Source organism: Urocitellus parryii, chromosome 8 (genome assembly GCF_045843805.1).
Source record: "Urocitellus parryii isolate mUroPar1 chromosome 8, mUroPar1.hap1, whole genome shotgun sequence".
In the NCBI taxonomy this organism is placed as follows: domain Eukaryota; kingdom Metazoa; phylum Chordata; class Mammalia; order Rodentia; family Sciuridae; genus Urocitellus; species Urocitellus parryii.
Window position 1 is genome coordinate 56,200,591 of NC_135538.1, and position 25,120 is coordinate 56,225,710.

Here is a 25,120-nt window from a genome sequence, read left to right on the forward strand (position 1 = left end):
ATGGTTCCTAGTAAATATTCAGAGCAAATTTTGCCCTTAAGAACTCTCGCACAATTAATTCATAATAAATCAAAAGAGCAAATCCTAAATTTCTTGGGAATTCAATATGCTGTGTGGCACTTTGCAGGTTAATCTGTCAATGAAAATTGGTTTTCAGTTATTAGCATTTTAATTATTTTATTTAACCAGAAAATGCTTTAAAATGCTTACTTTGAGCATTATTAGGATAAGCCAAATTTCTTGTATCTCTGTGGTTTAAGAGGGTAGAAGTTTCTTATCTTATTATCGCTTTATAAAATGTAAGAAACAAAATGATAATCCATGAACAAACAAAATATTCTGATACATTCTACCCAGATAGTAGAATGTATTGAATACTTTGGGGCACAGCATATACTCCGAAGTTTGCCAAAGGCCAACCACTCCCTATTATTTATTTCACATTTTATGTTGCCATTCTGGTCAGTAAATGCATTTGCATTAACAAACCTTACTTAGATCATTAGGAGACATAATAATAATAATAATTTTATAATTAATAACCATTATTACTAATATTATAAACTAGTGGGGATCCTAACAGGCCCATTGATTAAAGGTGGCTGTAGTAACAAGCAGAATGTTGGCACAGTAACACTGTTGAATGGAAGAGGCAAATAATCACAAGATACTTCATGAAGAAAACTGAACACCATTATAAACAAAGGAGAATATTATTCTAGAAGTCTCAAAGCAAAGTCTGAAGTAAGATATGAATTATGATTGCAAAAATCATATACAGGAATATATTTTAAAAATCTTTCTTGTTGAGCATTCACCTAACAGTACAACATTTACATAGTTAACAATGCCTGCTTGCAAGTAAATATTCCTAAATATATTCTTTTAAATTGTCGTTCAGTTATTTTATGTTTCACCTTTGAAGACATTTTAACCCTCTCTATATATCCACCTCCCCTGCCACCATTAAAAAGGGAACCTCTCTGGAGATTTCAATAAGGAATTACTCATTTCTTTATTACCCTGACTCATCCCATCTATCTTTGATTGTGATCTTCAATTAAAGTGCAAATGATTTGATATTGCAAATAGAACCATTTTAGACATTTACTTCTTAGTGTAGAGCACACACATTTGAATGGCCAATAACAATCAGAAGCCTAGGGACTAAGCATATGTCACCTTTTATGTTGGGGTGGCAAGAGCACACAGACCAACTCCTACTGTGCATGAAGGCAAGGAGACCTCAGCCATATCAGGAATTTCTCATAAAGCCCTAAAGCCATTTTTATTTCCATAAAATTTTGCTTTTTGAAAAATAAAGACTTAATTTTTAAAACATTGAAAAATTTTTCTAGTTCAAACTTGTATTATACAAATTAGACAGATTTTTATTTGAAATTAATTTCTGCTAGTTTCTAGAACTATTAGGGAATTTTCAAATTCAAAAGATTAGGTTAATGCATTTCCAGAGTTGAAGAAAACAGACTAAAATGGTTCAAATTCTGTACTCTGTTCATATTTGAAATTATTTTACTTTAATTTTTATGTGTCTAATTTCCAGGATATGAATAAAACCACATACCATATAAAAATACATTATAATAAGTGACAATCTGGAACAAATTGGCTCGTGTTAGGAAGGTGCACATTGGTAAAGTCTGTCTCTCTGTTCATATCCAGGGTTTCTTAGTGCAGGGAGATCCTGAAGCCTCAGTGTTACAAACCTCTGCTCAGATAAACACAGGACCAGGCAGGCCTGCATTTCTGGAAGAGTAACTATACATCCCACTATCTCTGTTTGTTTCTTACCATTTTATGTGTACATGGCTATGATTAAAAAAAAAATAAGACAACATCATGGATTATAGAAGTGCTCTGAGGTAATTTAGAGCCTTATAAAGCTGTTTAGCAGAGCATGGTGATGCATGCCTGTAATCTCAGCAACTCCAGAGACTTGAGGCCAGCCTCAGAAATTTAGCAAGGTCCTAAGCAATTTGGTGAGACTCTGTCTCAAAAATCAAAAAGGGCTATGGGCATAATTTAGTGTTAAAGTGCCTCTGGGTTCAGTCCTTGGTACAAAAACAAAAAGAAAGAAAGCTGTTTAATAAATTCCACTGCCCTTGCTTCTTCCCCTGAAACCTTTTCAACCATCCATTCACCTACTCAATATCATCTGACATTGAGTAAGTGAATCTGATATTGCTTAACACCCAGTGCCAGGTGCTGGCATAGGCACTGAGAACACTACAATAAATAAGAAAGCCTCTATCCTCCAGAAAAATAGAACTTTCTAAGGGAGATGGATATATAGAGATAGGTTGTCACCAGGAGGAAGTGGGAACAATGTATTTTGAAATGAATCAAAGCATTATTAGAATACAAGAATTAATATATCACTGAGTAAGCTTATCTCAGAGACATAGTCATGTTAGCATCATTCAAAAGTAAATGAGTCAGGGTTGGATAGGGGCTAATGAAGATGCCTCGTGGGTTTGCAATGTGCAGACACCAGGACACCAGCCTCTGCTACTCCTCTGTGAACATCTCCAACAGAAGCCCTAACTCCCAAGCATAATGTGGTTACAGTCTACTCATGTGCTCTGTCGTGTCGTGCATAAAAGAACCACTAAACACTGTGTCTTTCCTTCCATGGCAGAGGAAGACAGACTGAGTCACCTTGAGGACAAATGCATAAAAGGAGAAGTTTGACTCTTCCAGCCTGTCATCTCTGATCCTTTTTACTCCTAATAGAAATCAAGTCCCTTGACCCTTTCACAACAACATTCATACCTACTCCCCAGCCCTTTCCTTAGACATCAGGAAAGAATCCACATGGTATTTCATAGATTGCCATGCAGAATAGACAGCCTTGAGTTTTGGTTGCCTAGCAACTGAAGCTTTCTGTTGTTGGGAGAGCATCCCATTTTTAGAATCTGAAGAAGAAAAGAGGGACAGAAGCACCAGATATTCTCTCACCTCATCCCCTGATGTCAAGGAGTAGACATGAGGCAGTGACCCTGAGAAGCAAGGATGGCTGCTAGACCTAGCAGGAGCAGCATCAAGCAGCCAGGGAATGAGATACCACCAGCAGTACTTGGCAACATGGTTGCTGTGGTGTGCGACGACTCCCATAATGCCATGGTTCAACTTGTTTCCCACCAAAAGATGTTAACATTCTCTCCGTCCCTGTGGAGACTACTTGGAAATAGGGTTTTTGAAGATCGTCAAGTTAAGATGAGTTCACTAGAGTGGACCCTAAATCAGTATGACTATGGCTTTATGAAAAAGGGAGATTTGAACCCACCCAAGCACACATACCAGAAGAACACCATGTGAACAAGAAGGCAGAGATTGGGTCCAAAATCAAACTAAGGAACAGCAAACACGGTCAGAAAATCACAGAAACAAGGACAGAGCCCTGGAACAGGTGTTCCACTCAGTCCTCAGAAGGAACCAACCCTGCCAATGTCTTGATCTCAGATTCCAGTCTCCAGAAGTGTTAGACAACACATTTCTATTTTTTAAGCCATTGGTTTGCGACATTTTGTTATGACAACTCTAGCAAACTAATACATGCATTTTTTTTTTTAGACACATGCTGTATCCAATGAACTATACCCCCTGCCCCCAATTTGACACCTCTATTGCAGTGGTAGCTACACAAACACTTGTGACAGATGGCAGAGAACTATACATAGGCACTGCACAATGCACTCCCAGCTTCCACATGCACCAGAGTTGTGTAAGATTGTAACCACTGGGGGGGAACTGAGGGTACACAGAGCCTCTATCCTAGCTTTGCAACTTCCTGTGGATCTACAATTATTTCTTTTTTTTTTTTTAAAGAAAGAGTGAGAGAGTGAGAAAGAGGGAGAGAGAGAGAGAGAACTTTAATATTTATTTTTCAGTATTTGGCGGACACAGCATCTTTGTCTGTATGTGGTGCTGAGGATCGAACCCGGGCCGCACGCATGCCAGGCGAGCGCGCTACCACTTGAGCCACATCCCCAGCCCCTAATACATGCATTTTTACCCAACCTCGTTTTTCAGCCTCTCTGATCTTTGTTGAGCTACCAAAAATCCTTCTAATAATTTCCTTTCTTTAACTGGATTTGATTCTTGTTAATTCCTTCAGCCCCTGTTTGACATTTCCTTTTGTACTCACTCTTCCCTTTATCCATCCCAACAGCTCAAATTTCCATCTTATGATTCACATGGTTCTGGGGAAATTAGCTCCCCGCCACACACCCAGGGAAGAGCATGTGACTTCTGGTCAGCCAATCAACACTGTGATTGGTTCCAAAGTGAGCAAGTTCCTAAAGATGATCCATTCACAGTCTAGCACCAGTGTTTTTGTAGGGATGCTGAGGCACAGTCTCTCTTTCTAGAGGTACATAAGTAAAAATGCCTGTAGCCTAATGATTCTGGCAAGCTTGCCTCTAAGAGAAGCCAATCACAGAAGAAAAGAAAGAAACCCAAGGCTCTAAGTCACTAGTTCAGGCCACATCTGAAATCAGCTCCCCCTGTGGACTTCTCACTTGATCCATTCAGTTTTCCTTATTGTAGGTTAATGAAAGCTGGACAGGTTTGCTATCTCTAGCCCAAAGCATCCAAACTGGAGTACTTGATTCATTCTCCAAACATTGTTCACATCATTTCACAGGAACAAAAAAAAAATTTTTTTAAAGATTATCAATCAGTCCTGAGTACTTGGATCATATTTTAAGGGCAGAGGGGTTATCATCCAGTTCCTGAGATGATGCTATTGACCTTAAAGGAAATAATAGTGACGATGATGGCGATGATGGTGGTGGTGGTGGTGGCAGCAGTGGTTACCTTCCAACTGCCCACTGTACTTGGAGAAAGCCTTCTGTGACACAGAAGATTGGTTCTGGGTCTTGAAGAGCCTATAAAGAGGGTGTCAGGTATTTCAGGCTGTAGGGGATGACAGGAGCATCCAAAAAGCTTAGGCCACACCTCCTGTCTGCCTTCCCTGCTTTTACCTGCATGTTCCTGAGTCAAGCAACACAGGTACGAATGGTATTATAGTCATAATCCTGCCAACTAATTGAAACAAAAGAGATAATAAATTCAGAATTCCACCTTCCTGAAGGGAATGGGTTTGGTGCTAATTTTCTCTTCCCACTGGAGTTTATGGCATGCCCTGGCTGCTCGTGTCTGCACTACCATAATTCATCTTCCACTACTTGTCCTTTATTTTGTTTCGTGGAACTGGTATTCTGGTTCCTAGTTTGCACTCAGTCTTCAGTGGCGGCTAAAACTCTTCTTTATGTTTCAGTCAGTTGCCATTCAGGAAGTTCCTTCTAAAACATAGAGACCTCCAAGAATCTGACTGTACTGCCTGTTGGAGAAGAAGTACTGTCCCTGCCCAGCTATTCCTGCAGGGTTTCCTTTCCTAATTGCTGTATTTGACTTTTAGTCATAGACTTTAGCCTACCTCGGGTCTGAGTTTAGCCCTTGGCCACTTCAACAGGAATCTGCTGGCCACTCTTCTTAGGAGATTGGCCCCACAGCTGTCAGGCTTTCTCCAAATAGTTGATCCTTTATCTGTACTTTAGTCCTTTCTCCAGGTAGACCTCCAGTAGATGTCAGAGCCCAAACCATATGGATTATAGTACTTCTTTCTTCCAACATAGCCTTTTATAATTTTATCTCTTTTTACTCCAGATCCCAGTATCCAGTGTTCATTCTCTCGAATCCTCTCCATTTCCCTTATCATACCACCACTAACCAGCATCTCCTGCTTCAGAATGATAATCTGAAAGTTATTTCCACCCATCTACCAAGCAAGGGCTATGATTTCTTTTGTCTTAACTTCCCCAGAACTATATACCAACCAAGGTAAGAGTCCTTGGATATTTGGAATCATAAAAGAGATCAAATAAAAAAATAAGAAGGTAGATGAAACATATGAGCAACACACCCAAAAGGATGTCCACAATGGGATTCAAAATAAAAGGAACTTCAGATGTTGGGGGGGTGAGATACTAGACCCATATGAGAATCACTAGTGTAAAAAAATGACAGGGTTAAATAGAACATAGTGGAAAGAGAGATTTTCAACAAAAATGCTTTTCTAGGCATAGGAACCAATGAAGTAAAAAAAAAAAAAAGGAAAGAAAGAAAGAAAATCAGACCATTTTTATGCTAATTGCCTTCATTTATATAAGCAGTTTACATGAAAGATATCATTGAATATTTCTCTACTATATCCAAGTTTCATATAGATTTATGTGATTTATAGCAGCTGTAATTTGGTCAAATGTTCACAAATTTTAAAAACTAAAGGAACAATTACTCAAGAAAGTTGTTTTCCATTGTTAAGGAACCACACTGGGTATTAAGGAACCACACTGGGTATCGCAGAAGTAAGGATGTCAACATGGAACTCAGTAGTGTAAGTACACAGACAACAAGTCTTATAATATGGAACACAGATTTGTATCCGAGGGTATAAAATGCTAGAGGTGACATCCAGTTGAGTCAGAGAGGAGATGGCCTCTGGACTTAGAGAGAATTTACACAATAGAGTTAGAAAAAAGACAGAGTATCACGTAAGTCACATAGTACACTGATTCTCGTGATATTTTAGTTCACCCTTGCTTCCTCCCCCACCACCTTGTCTGCCTACTATTAATCCATTTGGCAATAAAATTAAAATGCCTGAGCGAACATTCTCAGCACAAGGTTTAGAGATTGCAGAAACTAATACTTATCACGTTTGGCCAACTTTCAATGTTTTCCCATACTAAACATGCCGAATAAAATAAATGTTTATCATGGACAGAGCCCCCTTTTCACTGGATTCATTTTTATAAACAGTTGTCTAATTTGTTTTCTTCCTGCATTTGGAAAATTGGAAAGTCCTTGCTTTTCTGCATTGACTGCATCTTGTTTGGGAAGTCATTCCAGCTTTATTACAAAACAGAGTGACACTTCCCAGAAAGATGGAACATATTTTGACCATTCCGAGCATTGCCACCTTAGTAAGATACCTCATTCTGTTTTTGCAATACCCATGTCTGGATCAGAGCTTGGGCTCAAAGACCCCACACAAGAGAAAGCTCGGGACTTGCAGATTTTGGCTTTCCTTGTGCTGAATCAGGAAACAAAAATGTCACTTTTTTGTAACTTTGGGTTTATCCTATTCTCTCCTAACCAGATGCACATACTTTGAAAAAGACTCCCTTCTTTCTTAACAACCATAAACATGAAGACAATGGCTTGCTTAAATGTTATTAAATGGAGAATATTGAGTCTATTGTGGGTATCCCTTGATGTGGTTCAACTTCCTGATGAATGGTCACTAATGAAGAAACTGAAGAAGGAGAACTTATTTTATAATACTGGGAAAGTTTGTTGTTGAATAATTCATTTGGGTTAATGGGTACTTCTTCCGAACCCAGTGTTCATATTGTTATAGGTGGAGTTGTTCTTGAAAAGTGTTTCTTTGCTTCCTAACTTAGAAATAGAAATCCACTTTGTTGTGCTGTGTTTCCCATAGAGATACTTGCCAAGTTTAATCAGTACTAAACTCATCCCAGATTTATTTAGTACACTGTCCATGGCTGACCAACAGATAACTTCAACTTTCAAAATTTCAACAAACCATGTATAAGAGTCAAATTCAGAAGGTTACAAATGGAATTGAAGAAAAAAAACTAGTTTGGGCATTTTATAATAGATTCAACCTAGTACGATTTTTATAAACTTGTGTGACATTTTCTCTTATTTTTGACAAATGAATTTTGTCTTTTATGTGTATAAAAAATATGACTTTATTAGACAACACATAAAACAAAATCAAAATATTTTGACATTCATTAAACAAATAATTATTTAAAGCCCATTATGGCTATGACTTGGAGCTAGAGATGAGGCATTGAAAAGATAGACATGTCTCCTGCCCTTGTGGAGCTCAGAGGGCAAGAGAGAGAGGCAACTAAATGACAGGAAACAGTCAAACATCCTAAGTTCTGTTCATTATTCATAAAATAAATCAAGGAACAATGGTAAAGGAAGAATTTTAAATACTAATTCTCTTGGAAGAAAATCTGTACATGGATTTTGCATTCATTTTTATGAAAATTTATCACTTGTCTTTTCCTTAGTTTGATAGCAAGAAACTTTTTTTTTTCCTTGCTGGGAATTGCACACAGAGACACTATACTAACTGAGCAGTCCTTTTTATCTTTTAATTTTAAAAACTTTTGAGGTAGATCTTGCTAAATTGCTGAAACTGGCCTCCAACTTGCCCTCCTCCAGCCTCAAGAAACTCAGTTTTGATACTTGGGTCTCAACAGTAAAGGAGAGTGTCTAAACAATTCATGATCGCCAGTTAGGATCTTCTAGAGGAAATTGTGGATGATCATTAAAGGACATGATTTAAGTATGTCTACTAGGAACTAGACATGGGGGGAAAAAAGTTTAATTCATTCCTATCAGGAAAAAAAAAGTTGAAAGTATATAATTTAATAAAACAAAGGGGTAAGAAGAAATAAAACATGTTTCCACCCTGTAGTAATTTTGCAATATCTTCAACAAGCAACTTGAAATTTAAGTTCGAGATTCCAGTTTATGTATTGAATTCTGTTTTATTCAGTACTGGCATGAGAGATGTAAGACTCCCTCAACAGCTCCCTGTCAGGTGGTGTAGAAGACAAGAAGGCAGTCCTAATACACCATGTCAGTCTGGGGCAAGAAGACACCCCACAACCATCAAAGGACATTTGTAAAACACAATTATGTAAAGAACATGGTTGGTTCTTGGGGCTGCAACTGATTAATACAGGTTGCAGAGCAGAGGGTATGACCCAGAAGGCAAACTAGAGTACCTACAAATCAGGATAAAGGGTTTATATTTTAACAGGAAGCCAGTGGAGAACCTCAGAAGGGTTTCAAACCCTGGAAGTGAAGGAGGGGAATGACATTGTTACATTTCTTTTTAGAAAGATCTTTATGGTTGTGTGGTAGAGGACTCATCAGAGAAAGGGAAGACAGGAATCAGATATAAATAGGAGGCCTTCACAGCAATTCAAATAGACATGATCGCAAAATCCTGAACCATGACAATGGAAACAGAGAGGAGGATTAGGCTGTCTAATACAACAGAGATCAGAGATGAGAGGATGGCTCCATATTGAATTAGATAATGGGGTAGATGGTAGGATCATTGGCTGAGATAGGAACTGCCGGAAGAGAAAGCAGGATTTAGTGAAAGACAGAGTCAAATTCTGAAATTTGTGTGCAAGATGTCTGTGGGTGGTGAGTTGCAGCAGGCAGCTGGAAACACTGGCCTGGAGCCTCAGAGAAGAGATCTAGACTTGAGATTAAAAAAGAAAAAACAAAAAATGTGTGAGGGAAATCATTCCGTGTGAACATGTGAGGAAAAAAAAGAGGGTCAAGGACACAGGACTGGTAAACACAGACATTTAAGGGCTGAGCAGACAAAGAGGAATTCTAGCAGATGACAAAGAAATAAGGAAAATGAAGAACAGGAAAGATAAGAGTCATGGGACCACAGGGTGGAGAAAATGTCAGGAAGGAAAACACGGTTCAGAGTGTTACTTGCTGTGGAGAGTGAGGGTGGTGTGGCCATTAGGTGACCTTGGCAGGACACTTCAGTGGGAGGGTGGGACCGGGAGTGAGCCTGCAGGTAGGGTGAGGAGTTAATTAGAGGCCAGGAAGCAGAAACAAGCAGTGTACACTTTTCTGAGGCTCTGTCCTTAGGAAAGGAGAGAAGGGTTAGTAAATATGCAGCTATGTGAGAGTATGCTCTGGAGTAAAGTAATACCTGCCCACACAAAGGAAAGCCTGTCATTTGTGCTATTGCTCTAGCTTAGGAGTGATAGAATGATGTTGGCAACTTACAATTGCAACAATAGATCTAAATTTTTAAAATACTTTCTTCCTTTCCCCCCCACTCTCCTTTTCTCCTTCCATTCCCTCCTTCTTCCTCTCCCTCCCTTCCTTCCACTCTCTCTCCCTCCCTCCCTCCTTCCTTCCTTCCTTCCTTCTTTCCTTCCTCTTTTCTTACCTCCTTTTCTATACAAGAAGAAATAACAAATTATCTTCAGTAAGCAGGAAAAAAAATACAAAAATCAAGGGTATGCCAAAGAAAAAACTGCAACAGTTTAATAATCTTACATTGGTTTTATTTTCAATTCCAGAATCAGGCATCACTCCATTAATAGTGCTCCAATGAGCAGAGAAGCAGAGGTTGGTATTACAGATAGAAAAGAGCTAAAGGAAGCAGAAACAGGGCAGTAAAAAAGCAGATTGGTCATGCCAATGTTCCTTTCCTTGTAAGGGAGGGACAGGAAGAGGACACAATAGAAATATAACTGGTTAACACTGGGTTACCTCTTTTGTGTGAGGAGTAAGGCAGAGGGAACTTATTATCATGCCAGTTGAAAGAGCCTGATTGAGGACTTTGTCTCTTATCTTTTAATCCTGATTTCTCAGGAAGTCAGATAAGCCAGATAAGGTTTCAGCTTGGTGACCTGGAACTTGAGCAGGAATGACTCCATTTTTATTTTTTAGCCTTGTCTCTTGGAGTCTAGCGCAGGAGTTTAGTCCACAGCAATAACCTCTTGAAATGTCTACCTAACAGGCATAAGCAGAACATTTTAGACATTAATGACTAAAGAAAGATCCAGATAAGAGCAATAACACAAATTTGTAACCCCAAATCCAAATACTTCTGTTTACTTCGTTTAGAGTTCATATCTTTTATATGGAGGCCTACTTTTGAAAAAACGAACAAATCAATTACAGGTATGTTTTAAGGAAATATATAGAAGTTAAAGTGAATTGGAAGAATGAGAGGAATTTAGTTTTTATAAGAAGAAAGGTCACACATGCTCTTTAAAAATTATAATTTCTGGTGACACATTCCTGTAATCTCAGGGACTTATGAGGCTGAGACAGGAGGATTGTAATTTTGAGGTAACTCAGCAATTTAGCAAGATCCTGTCTAAAAGAATGACAGGAAGGACTGGGGATATAGCTCAGTGGTAAAACACTCTTGGTCATCCTGGGTGTTCAATCTTCAATCCTCAATACCCCCCCCAAAAAAAGTTATAATTTTCTGTTAATTACCTGAGCAATGGGAGCAAACTTAGAACCCATCACATGCTATTATAGCTGGGAAAATCGAGGCTCAGACAGGTCAGGAAACTTGTCTAATCATAAGACCAGGACCAAAATTCTTATTTCCTAACATCTACCCAACCACTACCCACCTCCCTCCGCCCAAAGATTTTCTCTTCCCCAAACTAACGCAAGTTGCTAGTGATTATAAAAGGAATATAATTCTGACCATTGAATTCCCAAAGATTTCTTGCCAATAATCGAAAGAGCACACACACACACACACACACACACACACACACACACATACACGCACCCTTTGTCCTATAAATTGACATCCCCTTCCACAGGGCTGTCTTTGCCTCTGTGGCTGAGTGTTTGTGCTCTACCTGGTCACGATGTCCCTGTGGCCTTGTTGTGTACCAGCACAGATGGTCTGAGCTTCACTTTAAGACAGTCCCTATCCTGGAGCCTTGTTCCCACAATTCATACAAAGGCCAACTTCAAAGGACCACCATTTAAGGTCCTCTGTGGGATTAGAAACAGGAGGTTTGCCACGTGTTTTCAGTACGGGTTGCATTTCTGAAGAGTCCCTTACACATGGCATTAGAATGGGAGATACATAAGGAGAAAAAGAAAAAGGAAGAAAAGAACACCCTTAAAGCTAATCCTGCTGTTGACAGAAAGCAGAATTAGTCTTTGGAAAGTGTCCATTCCTTAATATCGCATATTGCTCTCATTTGTAGCGTAAAATGATGCAACTCACATTGTACTTTGTCCAGTAGTGCACTTAATCCCCAGGAAAGAAAGACATGAATCACTGCAGCAGGACTTTTTGCCTCCCAAATGACTCTCTCAAATTAGAAATGAGTAATTATTATAAGGATAAATAACGATGCATTTCTCAGAATAGAAAAGTTTCCTCAAGTCATGAGACAGCACTCACAGGATTCCCCCATCCCAAATCCTGGAAATGCTAAGCTTGACACCCCCATTCTTGCGTTCAGGAACTGAGACATTTAAATGTGCATGAGTGTGGAAAAATCCACATTTGCTCACAGGATATGAATACGGTTTCCTTGCTTCAAGTGGCATCTTAATGGGAATTGTGTTTCGCACTCTAATTGAAGAGGCCAAGCCCTGGAGAAAGCCTCTAACTTTCAATAGCTGTGTATAAATAGAGTGGAGGAGCGAACAATCGTCGTGCTGCTTTCCCAGGCCCTCCTCCCAAAGCACCAACCGCAGAACCAGGCGCCAGAGAAATGTCACTCCTGTGTATTGCCATGGTGGTTTCCATATTAAACGCTGGTATTTACCATTCAGTCAAGAGAGAATTGTAACAACAACAACAACAATTGCTATTTATTGTGATAAAGTTAGGCCAAGGCAAATGTCAACTTTTTTTGGAAAACAAGTGATGTAAAGTAATTCAGATATTTTTCTGGAGAAAAGTAATCTATTGTGCCTCTTTGTTCTGGTAGAGGTTCTATTACCTCTCTTCTGAGCTTTGGATGTTTCTAGTCACCAGTAAGTATCTTGAAATTTAGGCAAAAAAATCTGTAAACAGGCTAATATGAAATAGTTTCCCCAAGCTATGGTTATGATCCACAGTCTGAATGAAGAATGTGTCTGTCTGTCCGTCATGCATTGTTCTCTGTAGTCCTGGTTTGATGAGTAAGGAGCTGAGTTACGGTTTCTTGGCTGAGATCAGCTGCCTCCAGGAACTTGAGTAACTGTCTCCAACCAAGTGTGTGTACAGGAAAGTAAGAAGGGCTTTATGGAGGCCAGAATTTAGCAAAACACAAAATCGGCCTACCAATAACCTACTCATCATACACAGGAAAAGAAAAAAAAACTTTCAATCAAAAATGAACCTGAGAGGCTGAAACAGCAGGATCATAAGTTCTAGGTAGCTTGGGCAAGTTAGCAAGATCTGTCTCAAATTTAAAAACATAAATAAGTAGGTAAAATAATAATAATAATAAAAATTTAAAAGGGCTAGGAAAGTAGCTCAGTGGCAGAGCACTTACCTATCATGTGGGAGGCCCTGGGTTCTATTCCTGGTACTGGAAGAAAAGGAGAGAGAGAAAAAAGAGAAAAGAGAGGAGAGAGGAGGGGAGGAAAGGGAAGGGAAGGGGAAGGGAGAGACAGGGAGGGAGGAGAGGAGAAAGTAAAGAAATAAAAACTTCTTCTCCAAATTAAGTACACTGAAAGTATAAATTTGAAAAATCAATGGCCATACTGGACCAGGGTGTATTGTGAGGCCTTTCTACAATCATGCTGACCCCAGAAGATTCTAGATGAAATGCAGCATTCTTATTTCTATCAGAAGTCCACTGTGGATCTGCCATTGGTGAAGGGAGCTAGCCTTAGGCTGCTAGAACAAATGTTACACTCTTCACTGGGTGAAATAGTTAATTCTTGTTTGAGCTAAATACCTGTCTCTTGAGGGTCACAGGTTATTTTCTTCATCCTATTAATCAGATTTAGTCAATAATTTTTTTTCTTTTCTCCTCATGCTTTGGATGATTTTATAATTTTATGGATCCCTTTTTAATTTCTGTTCTTTTATAAACAAAATATTATTTTCTCAATTTTGCTTGGTTTGGGGCCATCTTTTTAGGAACATCAAGTAAACTGATAAAGGTTAGGATCTCAGAAGTAGAAGTAGGTCACACATCCATTTTGCTTACTTCTTGATAGAGGATCTTCATGTGTGAACATGGAGATGACAGTCTAGAAAGAAATGAAATATACTTGCTTCTGAGAAGCATTTACAAGGAACATTATTTGGCTTTAACCTCACAATGCAGATCCAGCAGTTCTACAAAAAGTGTCTCAAATGATCAGTCTCCTTCCACCCTTCCCCGTTATTGTTGCAGGTGAACAGAGTGGTTACTGAGTAATTGCCTATGTCAGAACATGTATTCTTTACATACATAATCTTATTTCATCTTCACCACACTTCTGAGAAGTAGGTTATCACGGTCTTGCAAATAAGCCCCTAAGGCTTACTGAAAGGTTTAGAAGCACACCCAATGTCCCACAGCTAGGAAGAATCAGGACTGTGATTCAAACCCAGGGCTGTCTGGGTGCTCCATTGAGAAGCTAACATTGCTTTCTAGCCCTGCCATTGCCTGATTTCTTGGTCCTTACGTAGATCTTTATCTTCATGGATGTAGGCATATCCTTTGTATCCATAGTTCCTTTACACCAGCTCTGCATTTCATTTATTTTAAGTAAACAAAAACAAAAAAACCTCACAAACATGGATCTATTGCAATTCTCTCTGCAGCCTTTTCTCTTTTTGGCAGTTCTGTTTGGAATGAGATTATAGCACGTTCACTAGCATTAATCCCATGTGAATGGCAGTGATGTTACTAATTAAAAAATGTGGGATGCTACCAGTTTTCAATTTGGACAGTTGAAATTGTATGTATGGCTATTTTCCACTTGTAAATTCAATCTTTTATGCCCAAGAAGCATCTGAAATGAGAGAAATAAAAAATAGTGTTGCTAAATATTTGGGGGATTATTTTATAAGCCAGTGAAAACAGAATCTTTCATTTGTTTTTACCAGTGGTGGGAAGGTTTTCTTCTTTATTTTTCTGGGTAGGTCTCCTGGGAATGTATACACATAATACAGAATAATATTCTTTTAATTTTTTTTTCTACAAACACTATTAGTTCCACATGCTGACATCCATCTCCCTTTTCAGAAATGCCCTGAGAACTCCTCTGACAAACTCAATACAGCTCAAAAACATCAGGGATGGCACAAGGGATAGCTTATTTTAACTTCTGTACTTAAGTCAAAGCAAGACTTTTTATGGAGTACACATGGTCAAAACTGAAGTTGATTTTTCTCCAAATAATAATTTTTTTAAAAAAGTTTTTTTTTTTAATTCTCCAATATTCAGGTCTTTGATTGTGAAAATGTGAGTCCATCAGGAAGCCTGAACCAAAAAGGCCAATTCCTCATCTGTCCCCTACTGCCAGGGCTTATGGGAACAATACAGCAGCTGACTTCTGAAGAGAGAGCCAGGGACTAAATCAGAATTTGAACTAAAAAAAATCTGTATATCGCTGCTCTTCAATAAGCATGATACAGGACAGTTTCTCCCAAAATGTATTCATCTTATCTGACTTTTTGGGAAATCCTGGTCCAGAAAGTTTAGAGAGTACAGTAAATTTTTCCTTCTTCTTTCTTATTCATACCACACATGGCCATGTTAAGGACCTGCAACAGAGAAAACAGTTGAACTCTCTTATGATAGGATTCTCTCCCTTCTTTGACAATGGAACTCTTTATCATATTTTTTATTATATTAATAGCACACAAAGCTGGTATTCTATAGAACAGACTTTGGAAATATTGATCATCAGGAGAAAGGGTGCATGATCTAAGGCGTTCCAGGTTAACTTCATGTCCCTTGAGTTTTACAAGTATCACTTGGACAAATCCTAAGACCTCACATAGAAAATTTGGGGTGGGTGGAATATTCTTTCTTCTCTGTCGCAAAGGAAAATGGGGAGAAGAAAGCAGAATGATGAGTGTGAAGGCATTTCTTGTGCAGTAAATCTACATATACAATTGTTATGGTTTTGTTGTTGTTGTTGTTTTGTCTTTTAAGAGAAAAATCAGGCAACTTCCTTGTTGTGGCACAGGGAGCAAACAGGTACTTAAGCTGCACCCAGAAGAAGAGCTCCTCTCACATTCCATCTTATAATCAATCCTCAGATTTGCCTTCCTAAGGACCATAATATTTGGATATGATCTATTTGTTACCTGTAATGAGCCAACGTTTTTATATATACCTTAGTACATTCATGAGGCAAGGTTTAGAATCATCAGAAATACAGAAAGCAGTGATATCTGTATCTAATATCTAAAATAAGAAAAAATAAATAAATCAAGACCTCACTGACTAAAACACAACAGGCAGGATTACCAAAAATACAGGCAAGGTAACTAGTTACTGAATAGAATCTTTGATGTCTGGAGAGTTACTTATTATTTTGATGGGTATTATATTGGTTATGTGGCTTGCAAATTGAGGTCTGTCTTTTGAATGATTTTTTAAAGGCACGACTAAATGTGGCTTTTCTAATTTATAATGATAAGTTATACACGTTCCCAGAAAAGGAATGAATAGTAAATAAACCCATAATGACAACTTGGTATAATTCCCATTCTTGGACCACTGCCTTTAACAATTTTCGTTCTTGATTCTTTGAGTTTGAAAAGTATGTTCTATCCTTATACAGTATTTAATAATATTTTATACCTATGGCATTATACTGATATGGTATCTTATTAATTCTAAGTCTTTATAATCAGATGTGTATAATTTTTAATAGTATCTCTCATATTAAAATCGAAAATAGAATATTGAAGTATGTGCCTATGTTCTTAACAATAGTTAATAGACAGGTAAGCTGAAATAAAATATTAATAAATGATATTGGTTGAGGATATACTATTGTAGAGTACTCTTCATGCATTTTTTCCTCTGTAATATTGTGCAATATAGGTGATATTTTTCTTACTTTACAGATGAAGAAATTTAGAAATTTGAAAAAAGAATTTCATACTTTATAAGTTTAAGCAGCTAAAGGAAAGAGGTGGGATTTGAACACAGAACTATTTGCCTCTAAGACATCTTTTTTCATTGAGTAGTATTGTTTCTGCAAATTACCAGATGTGTGATTCCGGGTCATGTCATAGCATTTTATCTTTTTAAAATTGTTTGTCACAACATTTGGTTGTGAGAAAATAAGAGTTTTCCATATTTATCTTTGAACCTACCTCAATATATAGAGAACTGTTTTGCCTAAGTGAGCATCATCTAACTGAACAATTCTTTTCATGGTAAAATTGTTCTCATTTCATGGATTAAAATAACCATTCAAAGTACACCTTCCTTTTGGGTATTCATTGAAATTTTATCCTTTCTAAGGATATGAATACATATTATGGTGCATTTTTGGCATAGAAATATCTTAAAAGTATGTTAATAAAAATATTTCAATACCCTTTGCTTTCTTTGCTGGTTTTCCCAAACAGTTTTAAAATAATATCGCAAGGGCTTTGTTCTAACTTTTCAGCATTCAATATAATTTCTTAAGTTATTAATACTAAAAAATAGCCTTCATAAAAGTGATAATGTCCATCTCTCTTGTTTTCAGAATTTACACATTCATGTATTTTGAGAATTGTCTATGAACCAGGCTTGATCTTGAATGTTAGAGAGAAAGTGATCAATAGTGGAGGCCCCGTCCCCAGGAAGCTTACAGTCTCAAGAGGAAGCAGGTATAAATCATAACCACAAAACAGACAGAACAGGGGTATTATGTTAAGATAATTAGAATGTTCCACTAATCGAATCAGGAGTTTTGGCAAGAAATTACCCATGGGACTGGTATCTAAACTGAATCTTGAAGAATGGATATCTGTAGGTTAGATAGACAGATAAGCATGGCACAGGCCCAGGCAAACATTAGTTAATATATGTATGACACATGGGACAAATGCAAAAGGCTCTGCGTTATCTGAAATTATTTGAAATATCTCCATCAAATGAAAATATTTTTCTCAGTTGCAGACTTGGATTCAAAACTTCAGTATCTCAATTAACCCCATAATTCTTCAGAGCATTTTTTTCAGTTAAAAAGTAGAAAATGATAGGTTGAATAGGAGCAAAATAACTGATATAATACGACATGCCTATGGCCAGATCTGTCACCAACATGCATTCAATTTCAATAAGCAGCAGTTTTATTTACAGATTCTATCTGATAGTTTTGGGAGATTGCCCAGTTTTAAGCTTCTATGATAGTCTCCTCTCTTGTGCATTTGTTTGATATTTAATTTGCCCACCCATTTTTCTATTGAGGACACATCCTTTCATCCCTTGGGGGTTTTTTGTTTGTTTTGCTTTTTGGAGTGGGGGTGGGGATATGTTTTCTGCAATGCACTTCCCTTTTAATAACTGAGTTACAGCAACAAAGTATCCAAGTGTGACAATTTCAGAATACAAAATCTCAATATTGTATAAGGTGTAATATTCTCTTTACTCATTCCCCCCTCCAGTCTGCCTAAATTAGTTTAGATGTCAGATCATCAATTAACTATAATGTAATGTTACTTCTTCTGTCATTTAACATTACCAATTGTGGAGATATTCAGTCTTACTACAATTACCTAAGAGAAAATATAACATGATGGAAGAAAGTACTGAGGGTTTGCGGTTGTTTTAATTCCAAAAGTATGTCACCACTATTTTTTAAAATAAGTTATTGAAAAGAGTGTGGGTGTGGAGCTCTTCAAAGACACAATTCAGGTGATCCACTCAATGTCTCAGTCTCATTCACTTGTCTGGAAGCCAAACATTCTTACCTGGAAACTCTGATGACAATATGCAAGTTGTGACATGATTTGCTTCCTTTTACTTTAACTAGAGGTAACTTTCCCAGGAAGAACTGGCGCATGAGCCATCTATAGTACCACTCCCTTCCCTAAATGCAAACAGTGGATTTGGTCATTGCAGTTCTTCAGAACTGCCCTTTGGGGTTGAATATTTGGGGGGAATTGAAATGATCTTATCCCTATTTTACTATAGATTAAAACAATAAACATCTTGGTAATCACCTATGTCACTATGGAGAGAACATATTGCTATGGATACTGCCTTGAAATGTTACCTGAAGGGCATTTGGATAGGAACATGTTGTGCTGGATTTTTAAGTCCTTGGAAAACTCCCCAAACAATTTTTACTCCATATTTTAGTCAGTGTATTTTCATGGAAAATGTACACAAGAAAAATAAAATCTTATAATTAAATAACCCTGTTCATAATTTTGGTTCTGCCACAACCTTGCTGAGAAATTATGCAGCCCAATTAATTAAAGGAAAAACAAACTTAAAGATTCAGAAATAAAAAATTAAAAAAGAAGTATATGCTTAATTCACCAATTGTATCACCAATCCCAGTATAAATGATTGATGAATTCAAGATATTTTTGTGAATGACCAATATAGAAGCATATAAGAAAAGATGAAGAATTGTTTTAACTATGATTCTAGTAGATATGTTGTAGAGGGTGATAATTTCTTGCATTTAAGAAAGATCTTTTGGCCCAGTGAGGTGGCACACATCTGTAATCCCATCAACTCCGGAAGCTGAGGCAGGAGCATTATAAATTCAAGGCCAGCCTCAGCACTTAGCAAGACCCTGTCTTGAAATAAGAAATAAAAATAAATGCCTGGGAGTGTATCTCAGTGGTAAAGTGCCTTTGTGTCCAATCACTAGTAGAAAAGAGGAAGACAGAGGGAGAAAAGAAAAAAAAATCTTTTCCTGTGATTACACCAATTAAGTATGAATACATTGATTAGGAAAGTTCCTATCAGGAACTACCAAAGAATGAAATTTACTCACATTTGTGAAATTTAAGCACATTTTTGATGAATTTAACATTTCAGTTAAAACTAACAAAGGATTGCAATGAAACAAGAAGCATGAACCTAATAAGTGAATTTGTTCTTTTCTTTACTTTTCTATTTATGGTACTGGGAATCGAATTCAGGGACAGTCCACCACCGAACTACATCCCAAGCCCTTTTTTTTAATCTTTTATTTTGAGACAGGGTCTCCCTAAGCCTTTTTGAAGCTGGCCTTGAACTTGTGGCCCCTACCTCAATCTCCCGAGTTGCTAGGATTATAGACAAGGACCACTACATCCAGCTGTTGTTTTTTCTTCTACAAAAGGCATTTGCTGGAAGCTGCTTTTCAGATTTGAAAATATAATGGTAAGAATAACTCAATAATAATAAGTGTTGCTATTATTATTGTGCCTAATATCAGCCTTCATAAAACTCAAGGTCCTCATAATAAATATCAGAAACTTATAAGATTGATATAAGCCAAAAGACCATCAATCATAATTTTGTCACTATATGAATAAAGTGTGTGTGTGTGTGTGTGTATATATATATATATATATATACCTTATGTTATGCATATATACATATATAAAATATTAGAAATAACTATATAACCAGAGAATGGTTAAGGATGAATCCAAGCAAATATTTAATTTTCTGATTGGTTTGGATTGCATTTTGAGTTGTTTATCCTTCTAATATAATATAGGGAAATCATTAAGCATGTTAAATTAATTCCAAAACAAGTAGCTGAATTTTTTTTAAAAAAAGTCAAACAAGTTGTGGTAAAAAGCAAACAAAACTACTTGAAACTTCATATGAACTTTAAATATTTTACTTACAATAGAAAAAAGTTAGATACATAATATACATTGTCCTTTGGACCATAAATATTTGCAAAGTTCCTTTAAGAATTCAAAGAAGACACATTCAAGGAAAAAGTAGCCAGCTTAATCATCTTAATGAATAATATTTCCCATGACAGTATTTTTTCCATCTAAACTACGTTGCCACTAATAAATAAGGGACAAAGGGAACTGTCATGCTGTTCAATAAAGATTTAGCAAATGCTAAAATTTAAATGTTTTGTATTGCACTGGAACTATTTTATTTCATCCAATATATTTCTGCAATATGATAATCCAGACAACTTATGTGGGTGAGCATTATAGAAGCCACAGAGTAGCCAGCATAATAAGAGAAAACCACGGAGGGTCACCATGTCAAAAAAAAAAAAAAAAAAAAAAAAAGCTTGTGTATTATTTGCATACAAATCCTGTGGCAGTCAGGCACAATGATTCATCCAATGAAATGTGAAATTACCATACATTTCCTGAAATTCCACCTCTTCCATGAAACCTCTTATATTAATTAATTAGAAGAGACAGTTTCCCAAGCAAAATAAGTGTAGTAATTTCCTCTAAATTCACTTTTCCCCCTCAGCTTGTGCCTCATGACACATTTTCTTTTTATGTAGCTGCATGATGCTAGGCTTGCTAACAGCCCAGGAGATTAAGGGACAATCTGAGCGATTTTTAGCCTCTTAGGCGATAAGTCTATGGGAAAGAAAAAAACCTGTCTCTCTATAGCTCCTGCTTTTGACTCAACCTGGCTCTGCCCAGTGGGTATTCATATTTTGAGAATGATGAGTATGTGAGAAAGATGGTAAAGCTGTCTGTGGGAAAGGTTGGTTATAAAGTGGTGGCACACACCTGTAACCCAGCTACTCAGGGGACTGAGGCAAGTTCCAGGTCAGCCTGGGCAACTTAGTGAGACCCTGATCCAAGATAAAACATGAAAAGGGCTGGCAATGTAGCTGAGTGGTAGAGTCTCCCTGGATTCAGTCCCCAGTATGGGGGAGTCAGGGAGGATAATGACAATAAGGCGCATAGTCAAGTTCTTTTTGCTGAAAACCTCGAAATATGGGCAAAACACAAAAGTATGCTTAGATAATGTTGTGAGGGACCTTCTTTGTCTTCTCCCCTGAGGATTTCTTTTTTTTTTCCTATGAGCCAAGCACTCATCAAAAATAATCTGATGAGTTAACATCAGAGTATTTATTTTGCTTACACAAAATAAGGACAAGGAAACTTCACTATTTCACGAGTTGAAAATGGCTGTTCTCCCCCAATCCAGATTTCTCTTGGAGGACCAAATATGTCAGCTTGGTTTGATTGACTCCATGTTGTCGTGGTGGTTGTTTTTCCCCTGGAATATTGTCTCTGTTGAAAAACTGGCTTCACAAAGAAGTTGGCAGCAGGAAAATTTCAGAATCCAAAGCTTAAAAATAAGTCTTGGGCAGTGTGGGGTTATTTTCTGTCTCTGGGAGGGAGCATCCAGTGTTTGAGGCCTGGGGACAGAGGCAAAGTCCCCAGGCACTCATCCAGGAGTTGTCACTCTCAGTAGTGTCTGGTGTCCTGACCTGTGTTCGCCCAGGATGACAGTGGGTAAGGAGCAGCAGGTCACAGCGGCCCCCTGACCCTCTGGGAGACAGTGCTCTCCCTGGGCAGACCCCGGGGCTGAGGGTCAGCGGCCAGGGGAGAATCATGTCAACAACTGTCCTCGCTTGTGGTCCCTGAGGTCCTGGGGCAGGGATGCAGGAGGCAACCAGTGTCACAAGACATCCCTGTCCCTAGCCAGGCCGGGCGCCTGGCTAAGCAAGGAGAAAGAAGGTGTCCCTCCTCAGGGCCTGGCCCCTGCGTCTGGTCTCACTTCCTCCCTGGCACCGACTGGAAGGGGAGGAAGTGACACCCAGGGGAAGGCTGGGAAGTGAGGCCACTGTCACATTCAAGTTCAGGATGCGACAGCTCAGTCTGCCTCCCAAAAAGCCGCATACTCAGCTCCCCTTCATGGGCCATGTCCCTTCTGAGAGTCACACCCTGACCTTTATAGGCACAAGAACCCAGAAGTTCCAGGGACACATCCATGTTTAGGCCCCCCGATCTGGAAGTTCCTCAGACATCCAAGTTTAGGCCCCCAGATCCGGATCTGGAAGTTCCAAAGGTGCACATCCATGTTTAGGCGCCTGGATCTGGAAGTTCCTTGGGCGCACATCCATGTTTAGGCCATAGCATCTGGAAGTGCCTCAGGTACACATCCATGTTTAGGCTCTAGGATCCGGAAGTTCCTCAGGTGTCCATGTTTAGGCCCCCAGATCCGGAAGTTCCTTAGGTGCACGTCCATCTTTGGGCCCTTGGATCCGGAGGTTCCTCAGTCCTCCATGTTTAGGCCGTAGCATCCAGAACTTCCTCAGGTGTCCATGTTTAGGCTCCTGGATCCGGAAGTTCCTCAGTTGCACGTCCATGTTGAGACTCTAGGATCCGGAAGTTCCTCAGGCGTTCATGTTTAGGGCCCCGGATCCGGAAGTTACTCAGGTGCATGTCCATTTTTAGGCCCCCAGATCCGGAAGCTCCTCAGGTGCATGTCTGTCTTTGGGCCCTCGGATCTGGAAGTGCTTCAGGCGTCCAGGTTTAGTCCCTAGGATCCGGAAGTTGCTCAGGCATCCATGTTTAGGCTCTAGGATCCGGAAGTTCCTTTGGTGCACGTCCATGTTGAGACTCTAGGATCTGGAAGTTCCTCAGGCATCCATGTTTAGGCCCCCGGGGTCCATCCCCTGAGGATTTCTATCTCTGAGAGGTCATATAATGCAATTTGATAGTCTTTCTTTTGATTCTACTTATCAGTTATATGTCTTAGGGCAAGTTATTTTAGCCTTCATAAAACTCAAGGTCCTCGTAATAAATACTCAGAAACTTATAAGATTGATATGAGCCAAAAGACCATCAATCATTAGTCAAATAAATAAAACAATGGTTATAACATTCTTGGTACTGGGTCTGGCACATGGTTAACCCTCAATAAATAACACATACTATTTTAGGGAATTAAGAAATCCACGTTCTTAGGTTGGAGATGTGGCTCAGTGAGAGAGCTCTTGCCTAGTATGTGTGAGGCCCTGGGTTCCATCCTCAGTACTAAAAAAAAAAATCTCTAAAGAGAAAACCCCTAAGAAATCTATATTCTTAATTTACCCAAAACCCAAATAAGATAACACATGACTCAGAACTAGATTCTAATAATATCTGTCCTCAATTTTGTGTTTGTCTTATGGTAAATGATATATCATTGTATTATCTCCCCCTTTACATGATAATTTAATAAACTCTTTGAACCTTAGTTTCTTCTTCCATAAAATGGGAAAATAATCTCTTCCATAAAATATTTTCATGGTGATTAAATGAGATGATAAATACTTGTTATACCCCCCCCCTAAAAAAATGAATGCTTAATACATGATCATCAACCAATATTTGGAGCTATTATTATTGTTAAACACCAATTACACGTTGCTGACTTCTAAATCTCTATCACCAGCCCACATTATTTTCTGTCTACAAACACATGGTTCAACTTCCTATGAGATGTCTCCCTTGGGGTTTTCAACAGCCATCTCAAACACAGCATGTGCAGAATGGATCTCAGCATCGTCTTAGGACCGCTCCCTTTTGCACCACCCATTTTCTACTTTCACTAAACTCCACAGTTTCCCCAGCGAGCAACCTGGGAGTCATTCTGGACATCCTTCTCCTTTCCTTATTCCCACTTCCATTGAGTCATAAAGTGACTCAGTATATCCACCTGTATATCTCCACGCAATGCTTTCTCTCATGACCATCACAAGAAGCCACCTATGATTTGTAAGTAGTTATTTATGATTATTTCACAAGTGAATAGATGATTGTATAAGCTTTCAGTTCCTAATTTTCTTTGAGATAGGTGGAAAGTACAAAATTCATTTTGTTTTTTGTTTGAAGTGCTGAGAATCAAACCCAGGACCTGTGTACACTAGGCAAGAAGAGCCCTACCACGGAGCTACATTCCAGCCCGGGATACAGATTTTGGGCTGGAATGTGAGCATCTGCACTTGAGTCTCAACTCTCCTATCTACTAGTTGGAAACTTTGAAGAAATTAATTTACAATTTTAATAAGCTTGTTTTGTCCTTGTGAGGATCAGATATGATCATGGGTATAAGCCTTATAAATCAGAAAGGACTGTGAAAATATAACTAACAATAAGCAATACACAGATTGAAACAGAATGTAGCTTCACATAGATGATGTTATTGAGACCAAACCTGAATAATTGAAGTGGTGTACTCTGTGAGTATCTCTCCTGGGGAACATGCAACACAGACTCCTATGTACAGACCTGGATTCTGTTATTAATTCTCATTAGTCATGTGTTTTGTGCATGTTGCTCAAAAGGACTGAAACTTCTCATCTGTAAAATGAAAATGGGGATAGACTTTCTTCACAGGTTTTCTGTGAAGATTAATACATGAAGCCTGTAAGGCAAATCATGGAACATTGCAAGTCCTCAAAAAATGTTATGCTGTTATCATTAAAAGCCTTTCTTTTAGGAGAGTAGGGTGGCCTTTGCCTGTATCCTAGCTACTTGGAATGCTGATCGACTAACCTTGATCGACTGCTTGCTATGTACCAGGCACCAAGAGAATCCCAAATTCAAGGCCAGCCTAGACAATTTATCAAGACTCTGTCT